General features: G+C 43.9%; 1 long non-coding RNA gene across 1 annotated transcript in view; it reads right to left on the bottom strand.

Annotated features, from left to right (window-relative positions):
- Nucleotides 1-506: 506 nt before the first annotated feature.
- LOC140105419 (uncharacterized) overlaps nucleotides 507-10,075 on the bottom strand; it is a 146,356-nt gene continuing 136,787 nt past the window's right edge. The window contains exon 3 of the long non-coding RNA XR_011850576.1: nucleotides 507-551. This is a non-coding gene — a long non-coding RNA (uncharacterized lncRNA). The remainder of the gene's footprint in view (nucleotides 552-10,075) is intronic.

Raw genomic sequence — 10,075 nt, 5'->3', positions numbered from 1 at the left:
CATCCATGCATGCTGCCCCTGCTGTTTCCTGTCCATTTCCGTGGTGTTTCCATCCTTTTCTGAGGTTCCCAGGTGTTTGGCCAAGCTTCCCTGTGCAGAGCCTTGGTCCCCTTGAAAAATGCTCGAGTCTCCAATTGACTTCAATGGGGTTCGTTATTCGAGACGAGCACTCGAGCATCGGGAAAAGTTCGTCTCGAATAACGAGTACCCGAGCATTTTAGTGCTCGCTCATCTCTAATTAAGATCCATCTAGTTCTCTGGGGTGACAATGTGGTTACATTATAAGAGTACAGGTGTATATGCACTTCCATCTGGCTACTGACATTGTAATAACACACTGACATAAAGAAGGAGAGATGAGACAGAATAGAGATGATGAGATGCCTATTACACAGAGGCATGACAGACAGAAGATTTGCTACAACTCTGTTCTCACAGATATGTGCCTGCCACCCCCTTCCCCTGGATCACTTATCTCCTTGTAGTTTGCAGCTTCTATTTCCTCACCATGTGCTGTTCACTGGCAGGATGTGAAGAGTTGCACGGATCATCTGGAAAATAAAGATACATGAGGCACTGAACAAGGTGCAGACCAAGGTGTACTTGGAAAAGGACAGCAAAAGTCACAATGAAAAGTTGCAAAAACCACAAAAGTTGCAAAAATGAGACAATTAAACTAGCAGAAATAGAAGATACATGTCCCCCACTGAATTTAGGTTTATTAAAATACAGTAAACTATATACATATGTGCAACATCCCCCACCGGGGCCTAGACTTGTATTGGGGCTTGGAGTCAGCCGGGGCCTGCAGTACCTGAGTGGCTGGCGGTTGCGGCCTAGGCACGCTAGTGTCACGGTGCTTGGTATGGGGAACCGGAGGGCTGTCCTACAGCCTGGCAGGTCTCCAGCAGGGTGGTGTTGGCAAGAAATGATGAGGGAGAGGCTGCTATAGCGGTTCTCTCTGGGGCAACCCTTTGGTGTCTAGAGTATTAGTCTGTGTGGTGGATAGGGTGCCCGTGATGGTGACAGCCGTAGTAGCAGGGACCAGACGGAGGCAGACGTTGAACAAAAATAACTTACAGTTCTTTATTGGAACCAACAGGAACAGTAGCAACGTGCCTTAACAGAATGGTAGAATGCTGGAGATGTAGTTGGAGGGAGCCACAGGATGGATCATCAGCCTGGATGCAAAGGGCAGGCTGGGAGGTAGCTGTGTCCTAATAAGATGCTTCAGTTTTATCCTGGATTGCTTCAGGTATCACCCTTGAAGGTAGGATGATACCCCTTTCCTCACTCACTAACTCACTACACTCAGGCAGGGAGCTGGGCTCACCTGCTCTTGTCTGGTGTGCTGGCTGCACAGACTCATATGAGTCTCTAATCTGAGAGAGTGAACTCTCTTCTCACACTGCACTCTCTTCTCCTTCTGAGCTCTAGAAGTTTCCTGACCAGGGGTTTTGTTACTCCCACTGGTCAGGTGGTGGCTACTCCTCCAATTACATCTCAGCTTACAGAAACAGAGTGTAACACATGTGATTGGCTGACACATATGACATCACACAAAACAATTAACTTCTGCCTTGCCAGGCAGGTTCTACCTCTGCAGTGTTTATCTGTGTTATCTAGGGTTATGTAGTGACATGCTGTGGGGCTGATCAGACCCTACACAGGCTGCAAGCTACATTGTAGGACGTAATCGCAACCACTCCTCTGCCTTGCATCGGCGAGGGTGTTGCATATGCAAGTCACATTTTACAGTTGATGCTCTATCAGTTGTCATAAAAATATCACTCTCTCTCTCTGCATAAATACAAAATAAATTGAAAAAGGCAGAACAAGATTTAAAAAAAAACATTCAGTATCTTTAACCCCATAGCACAATAGGACGTACCCTTATGTCTTGTTGCGCATGGGGAAGTATGAAGAGGGCTCACGGGCTGAGCCCTCTTCATACTCACTGGGTGTTTGCTTCACAATAAAGTAAATTGGTGCTAGCATTAACGAGCCGACAGCACGCTCCCTGTGACGTCATCGGGGAGTGGTGATCTATTGCCATGACAGCCCCTTTCACACAAAGATCATGATCTAGGCTATTACTATGTGTGATTTGCACATTATAATAGATGGTGTGCAAAATCCCCATATACTGCCATACTGTAGTATTGCAGTACATGGTAGAATCAGCCAACCTAGGGTTAAAGTACCGCCTGAACAATAGTAAAAAAAAAAAAATATATATATATATATATATATATATATATATATATATATTTAAAAAACCTAAAAATTCAAATGACCCCCCTTTCCCTAGATGTCATACAAATAAACAGTAAAAATCATAAACACATTAGATATTGCATTAGATCCGAAAATGCCAGATCTATCAAAATATAATAACGGTTTTTCACTGTGTTTAACCCCATAACAGAAAATAGTGCCCAAAGTCGCAAATGCCATTTTTTTGTCATTTTAAAAAATATAAAAAATTCTATAAAAAGTGATCAAAAGGTCGTACAGTGCTAAAAATAGAAGCATTGAAAACGTCAACAAAAGTCGGAAAAAAATGACAACCCCTACAGCTCTGTACACACAAAGTATGAAAACGTTATTAGTAGAGATGAGCGAGCACTAAAATGCTCGAGTGCTCGTTATTCGAGACGAACTTTTCCAGATGCTCGAGTGCTCGTCTCGAATAACGAGCCCCATTGAAGTCAATGGGAGACTCGAGCATTTTTCAAAGGGACCATGGTTCGGGAATAAAATGTGTTAATTAATTGAAAAAGAATGTCTTCTGATAAGTGATCAGATGTATGCAAACATCTGCAATCTATTCTTCACTGTTCCGCGCGTATATTATCTCCCGACAAGTTAACAGATGTGAAGAACAGTGAGGAATAGAATAAAAACAGTGAACACAAGATCATTTAAGTGAAAAACACAGTGAAGAATAGATTACAGATGTTCTGCACATCTGCTTACTTGTCGGGAGATACGCTGTCCCGTGCCCCGCTGCTCTCCGTGCCCCGCTGCTCTCCGTGCCCCGCTGCTCTCCGTGCCACGCTGCTCTCCGTGCCCATGTCTCCGTGCCCCATGTCTCCGTGCCCCATGTCTCCGTGCCCCATGTCTCCGTGCCCCGCTGCTCTCCGTGCCCCGCTGCTCTCCGTGCCCCGCTGCTCTCCGTGCCCCGCTGCTCTCCGTGCCCCGCTGCTCTCCGTGCCCATGTCTCCGTGCCCCATGTCTCCGTGCCCCGCTGCTCTCCGTGCCCATGTCTCCGTGCCCCATGTCTCCGTGCCCCGCTGCTCTCCGTGCCCCGCTGCTCTCCGTGCCCATGTCTCCGTGCCCCATGTCTTCGTGCCCCGCTGCTCTCCGTGCCCATGTCTCCGTGCCCCATGTCTCCGTGCCCCGCTGCTCTCCGTGCCCATGTCTCCGTGCCCCATGTCTCCGTGCCCCGCTGCTCTCCGTGCCCATGTCTCCGTGCCCCATGTCTCCGTGCTGCCGCTGCCCCATGTCTCCGTGCTGCCGCTGCCCCATGTCTCTGTGCTGCCGCTGCCCCATGTCTCTGTGCTGCCGCTGCCCGATGTCTCCGTGCTGCTCCCCGGTGTCTCTGTGCTGCTCCCCGGTGTCTCTGTGCTGCTCCCCGGTGTCTCTGTCCTGCTCACCGTGTTCTTCAATGTGTTCTTCACACATATATATTGTTCTTCACATACTATTTTGTTCGCACCGTTCCGCGCGTATCTTCCGACAAGTAAGCAGATGTGCCGAACATCTGTAATCTATTCTTCACTGTGTTTTTCACTTAAATGATCCTGTGTTCACTGTGTTCACTGTTTTTATTCTATTCTTCATTGTTCTTCACTGTGTTTTTTTAATTAAATGCTCGATCTCGAGCAGGGGAAATACTCGTCCGAGCAACGAGCCGTCTCGAGTACCTTAATACTCGAACGAGCATCAAGCTCGGACGAGCATGTTCGCTCATCTCTAGTTATTAGTTGTTAGTTCTTACTGCCAGAAGATGGCAAAATGAAGACATTTTTTTTTTTGGACAGGAGGTTTTAATTTTCACTGCATTCAGAATTTTACCGCTTCCCAGTACACGACAAAGAATTTTAAATACTACCACTATGAAGGGCAATTTGTTTTGCAGAAAACAAGCCCATAAACAGCTCTTTACATGGAAAAATAAAAATGTAATAGATTTTTGAAGGTGGGGAGTGAAAAATAAAGATGAAAAAACGAAAAAGAGCCTGATCCTTAAGGGGTTAAGTAAAGCAGTGACCACTGTAACACTTCAGCTCCTGAGGTCTAGTGCATTCTCAAGATGTACACATCTTGTCTTAACCTTTTCTCCATTGTAGAGGGGTACAATCCTATTCTACCCAAACTGTATACAAAACTGTTATTTTAAACTATTTACGAGTAAGTTTTCTTCAACTTTCACACAGTAAAATAGACAAATTAATAGATAAGTAAGGGTTTTTGGCGCATCGGCGTCGGCATGCATGCGATGGAAATTGAGGGCGTGGCCGAATGAAAACCCGACGGATTCGGAGAAACCGCCGCATTTTAGAAAAAAAAGTGTCGCTGGACTTGCCCTTACCTTCACCAAGTATAGCATTGTGTACTCCGGCGGGCCTCGGCGGACTTCAGCAGCGACACCTGGTGGACGTCGGAGGAACTGCCTTAGTGAATAGCCGGAAGAGCCGAATCCACCGCAGAGAACGCGCCACTGGATCGCGAATGGACCGGGTAAGTAAATCTGCCCCACTGTGTAATTTGAAAAATGATGAGTTTATATTTTAACAGTTTTCCTGTGATTTTTGGCATAAAAAAAGTATCTAAAGTGGCTGCATTGAGGATTTTTCACTGCTAAAAAGACTATATACACCTCTTTATTAATCTGTCGTAAACATAGAACTACTGCTAGTGCAACAAAGCCAGACTCGCAACTTGATACTTTTACAAAAAGTCTCATAAAAGTCTCATGGTCACCCCAGTCCCCTGCTGGTCTATGTGCTAAGACTCTTTAGGCATTTTGGGACTTTTTGAAAAGAAAAAATCCCAGACAGAAAATAGACCATAAGAGCATTTATTAAAGGGCCAAACCACTTTAACTTGATGGGCACTGGAGCTCCGAAAATAGACATAGACCGTCCCAATGGAGGGGAGGGGGGGATATAACAATGGGGGTCATTTACTAAGGGCCTGATTCGCGTTTTCCCGACGTGTTATCCGAATATTTCCGATTTGCGACGATTTTCCCTGTATTGCCCCGGGATTTTGGCGCACGCGATCGGATTGTGGCGCATCGGCGCTGGCATGCACGCGACGAAAATGGGGGGCGTGGCTGAACGAAAACCCGACGGATTTGGAAAAACCGCCGCATTTAAAACAATAAAAGTGTCGCTTGGGACGCGCTTACCTTCACTTGGTCCGGCTCGGTGAATTTCAGGGCATCCGGATGCTTTTCAGCGCAGCAGCGCCACCTGGTGGACGGCGGAGGAACTTCCATGATGAATCCCGGCAGGACCCGAATCCACCGCAGAGAACGCACCGCTGGATCGCGAACGGACTGGGTAAGTAAATCCGCCCCAATGTGTCTCAGGTTCCGCCAGTTTCTAGCTGGAAAACACTAGTCTTTTGCTGCGCCAAATTTATCACTTTGATGATGAATTCTTTGTCCAGTATAAGAGTATAAGTATAAGAGTATGTCAGTTCCTACTTTAGACCTACTTTTAGTTGGTCTAAACTGTGTGCCAGAATTTTGGGCGCACGGATGATTTCCCATAAGCCATGCCCCTTTCTCACGAGGCTACGCCCATCTCAAGAAGCCTTTGATAACTGTGGTGCAAGGCATTTTACACAGTATTTTTGATGCACAACCACCAGAATTGTGGCGCAAGTGCATATATAAATCCCCCCAATGTGCCAGTCTAACGATAAATGACGCCTGATCTGTCTGTGCATTATATTATACAATGTCCTTTTTTTCTACTCCTTCCATGACAGATTTTTTAAAATTTGTTAGTATATAAATCTCTACTCTGTGGAATATTGCCTTCTGTTTCAATTACATGGTTGATTTCTTCTGGTTTCCAATCACAAAAAATGGAATTACAATAGCAAGTTCATGAATGTGATTCTAATCATATATTGGAGCTCTGACTTCTCCCCAATATTTGTGTAGTGGTATAGTGTATATGTTTAATCTTTCTATACACTGCATAGGAAAAAGATAAAGCAATGTTCACAAAGGTCTAAACTTTCTGTACTTCTGAATTTAGAATCTAGAGGTTAATATTTGCAGCAATATTTTTTTATATGTTATATCAATAAACGTTCATTGCCAGTCCAATCATCCCATGGTTACTTTAACAATGCCTAGGGATATTTTTAGGCATGGATAAAGTTGCCCTAACAAACTGAAGGTTTCTCATAGAGCCTGTCAACAACTTAACAATGTCAACAGAGACAATAAGGGAAGGGATCGATTAATGGTAGTGACAATGGTCTTCCGCTCTTCATTCTTCATGCAATCGGTAGTTATCCTCCGGTCAAAGCCTTATACTCATCACCTTTTGGAGCCGCCTCAATGGACAGAACAGAAAGCTCTGTATGTTACATTGTGACTTTGCAACTTGGTTCCCATTCAAGTAAATCTCATACCAATCCAGTGCATGGGTCATCAGAATGGAAACAAAATGTATTTCAAATCAACAGATCCTTCAAAGACAGGTCCTCAAATAACTCTGATGACAGAAAAATCGGAAAGCTATAGCTTCAAGAATTAGGAGAATTAAGTGGTTGGCCTCCTTTAGGCAGGTTTAACAGGGTAAGTAACACCAATAGGATAACCAATAATATCTTATCTATGTCCCATCTCTGCTGGCTTTCGGGTGATGAAGGGGGCCGTGAAGTCATTACTATTTCCAAACCCCTTTCATCATAACCACACTCCTATAAGTGGTTTGAGAGGAGTGCAGATGTCTTTGGCCTTCATTCATAAGGGAATGGTTGTGACGGAGGGGCCATGCAGATAGGACCCAACAGGAAGTCCTTTCTCCGCTGATCCAGACTTGATACTGAACTAGAACCCAAACACAAACCCGATTTTATGGCTGTAAAATCAGCTAGTAAGGGGTAGAGGGCTGCGGAATAGGGGTAATAACAGGGCTGTGCCCTTCCAAAAATGCCTTGGAAAAGTACTTCAAATAAAAACATATGAAATATAAATATACAAAGAAATAATAAAAAAAATTAAAAGCAAATAAAATCCTGTTGATGTCACTGCGCTTGAAGACGGTATAGGTAGTGATGAGTGGACATGTACTTCACTCTTCATAGAAGAGGAGGATGCTAGAACAACAGTGAGTGGAAGCTAGTAATTGTAAATAATTAGCCTTAATTAGGCATTATGAAGAAATGTGCGTATATATACTAGTACCATGTTATAGAACAGTGACAAGTGCTTCGAGTAAGCTAAAATGACGAAAGCAGCAAATAAGGGACAGGGACATGTCCATAGTGCTGCTGCTCCTGAAGATGGAGCTGGTACTACAGGGAGTGGACATTTTACATTCATGCTTGCTACAACTACCTCTGGTGCAAACGAGCCCAGGTTTTGCATTCTTGTAAAACACAATACCCCCTCAGAATAGAGAGGCCAAAAGAAGTTGAGGCAATGGTAAATTACATAGCAAAGGGTACCTCAACTTCCATCATATTGGGGGTCATTTACTAAGGGCCCGATTCACGTTTTCCCGACATGTTATCCGAATATTTCCGCTTTTCCCTGAATTGCCCCGGGTTTTTGGCGCACGCGATCGGATTGTGGCGCATCGGCGCCGGCATGCACGCAACGGAAATCGGGGATGGCCGTATGAAAACCCGACGGATTCGGAGAAACCGCCGCATTTTTAAAAAAAAGTGTTGCGGGACACGCACTTACCTTCACCAAGTATAGGATCGTGCACTCCGGCGGGCCTCGGCGGACTTCAGCGCAGCAGAGACATCTGGTGGACGTCGGAGGAACTGCCTTAGTGAATCGCCGGAAGACCCGAATCCACCGCAGAGAACGCGCTGGAATGCTCCATCTCTGGTACAGCCCTTCACCTTACCCCCATTCAAAGCAGCAATGTGACTTGTACGCTGTGCTGCCCTGAAGTGAGCAACAATCTGTGTAAATGGCCAGGCCCCTAAAAAAACATGAGTTGCAGTTGACACAACAAAAAAAAATGGAAACATCTGTGGCTCCCTCAGCTGCTTCCTTTGTTTAAGCCTCTATCACCGCCTCCCAAGTTAAAAGGCCACCTGTGATCCCACCACCATGTGTCCTATCAGAGTGTGTGTTCAGCACTGCCAGGGATTTCATCTCAAGAAAGAGGATCTGCCTATACAAAGCCAATGTGGACATTCTTACATTCCATAAGATGAACCAGGTGTGGATCCCACAGGACTTGGCTATGAGTGAGTGAGTGGTTAAGGTGTTGGCTACCTACTCCTCTTTCTCTGCCTCTTCCACTTACACCCTCAGATCCACTTCCAACTCCTCCTCTGCCCCTGGACATGTGATGCTTATAAAATATTAATAATTTCTTTTATTTGTTTTTATTTTTCTTATTTATTTATTTCATTTTTTTAATTTTATGTTGCTATTTTACCCAACCCATTTTTGCAGAGCAATTGACGGGTTTAGTGATGAGTGGACCAAAAATGCACATGATTACCAATTGTATCTTTAATGGCACTGAGAAGAGGGGCCTGCTTTTTCCCATTGCATCTTTTATGTCAGTGAGAGGAAGGCCCTGGTTTTTCCCATTGCATCTTTTATGGCAGTGAAAGGACAGGTCTGGTTTTATCCAATTGGGCCTCATACGGTGATGAGAGGAGGGGCCCAGTTTTTCCAATAGCCACCCATTCTGATTACTGGGTGGCCACCCTACTAGATCCATATTATAAAGATAAAATAACATCCTTGAACATGGACACTGCTATATAGGAAAAAAAACGGATGCAGTGAACATGGAAAATTGAGGGATATACTGTTGCAACAGGAGTGTTGCTATTTCTCTAATTGATGATGGTGATGCAATAAAGTTATTTCACTTCTCATTCATTCACACTGCCCTGAAAAGGACAAATATTAGTGTCGGTTACAGCCTTCTATCTGCCCTTGAAAGAGCAATGGTAAAAATGTGTCAGCTCTATTTTCTCTTTGTTGGCTCCTCTCTGTATTAGAGCAGGGTCACATGTTCCACCTGGCCAATCACAGCAATGCTCAATTTGGGCAAAGCTGTGGTTGCTAAGGGGCTGAAAGCCGGTTGGTTGACTGCTCAACAGTCAATTAACCAGCTGCCGTGATTTCCGGAAGCTGGGGGTTTTGGTTCACTCAACACTTCTACGAGAGGCTTCAATAAAGGTTTAACAGTGTAAGTATAATATGGGTGAGCATAATAGGCTCAGCCGCTTAATGTTAAACTTTCTCAAAGGTCGTGAACTCCTTTAATGGAGAAAACAATATATATGATGTAACATTCTACCGTATGAGTATTGTATTTACAAAACTATTCAACATTTTATATGAATGAATTAAAAATTATATTATTAATGGTAAAGTGTTAAAATCAATTACTCAAAAGCAACATTTTGGGAAGCAGTGTAAAGAGAAAACATTGTATTACTCCTCACTAAGCAAATTAATGAAATACATTTTTCTCTGACCCATATCCATCTCTGTAAGATCGGTACTTTGAAGAGATGCATTCAAAGAAATGTGCTTGTAAAAAGCTTTTTCAGCTACATGTATTTTTATGGCTTTTGAGAAAGACAGTAATGATAATGGGTTTCTGTGTAATCACTTAAACCTCAATTACCCTTATATTTTGTTATTTATTAAGCAAGTTTTATCTACTTTTTACCAGATCTCTTCTGATACCATTGTTCTCTAGGACTGCTTGGTAAAGTCATTTGTAGTTTGTTAAAGGGGTATTTGTAAATGCAATTTAATATCATTAGGATATGCTAGGACTCCCTGGCCTTCTGTATTTACTATATCCTGCACCAGAATGCTGAAATCTAA

The sequence above is a fragment of the Engystomops pustulosus genome, chromosome 11 (assembly GCF_040894005.1).
Source record: "Engystomops pustulosus chromosome 11, aEngPut4.maternal, whole genome shotgun sequence".
Taxonomy (NCBI): domain Eukaryota; kingdom Metazoa; phylum Chordata; class Amphibia; order Anura; family Leptodactylidae; genus Engystomops; species Engystomops pustulosus.
The sequence above is the reverse complement of the archived record's forward strand: the minus strand, read 5'-3'. Positions and strand labels throughout refer to the sequence as shown.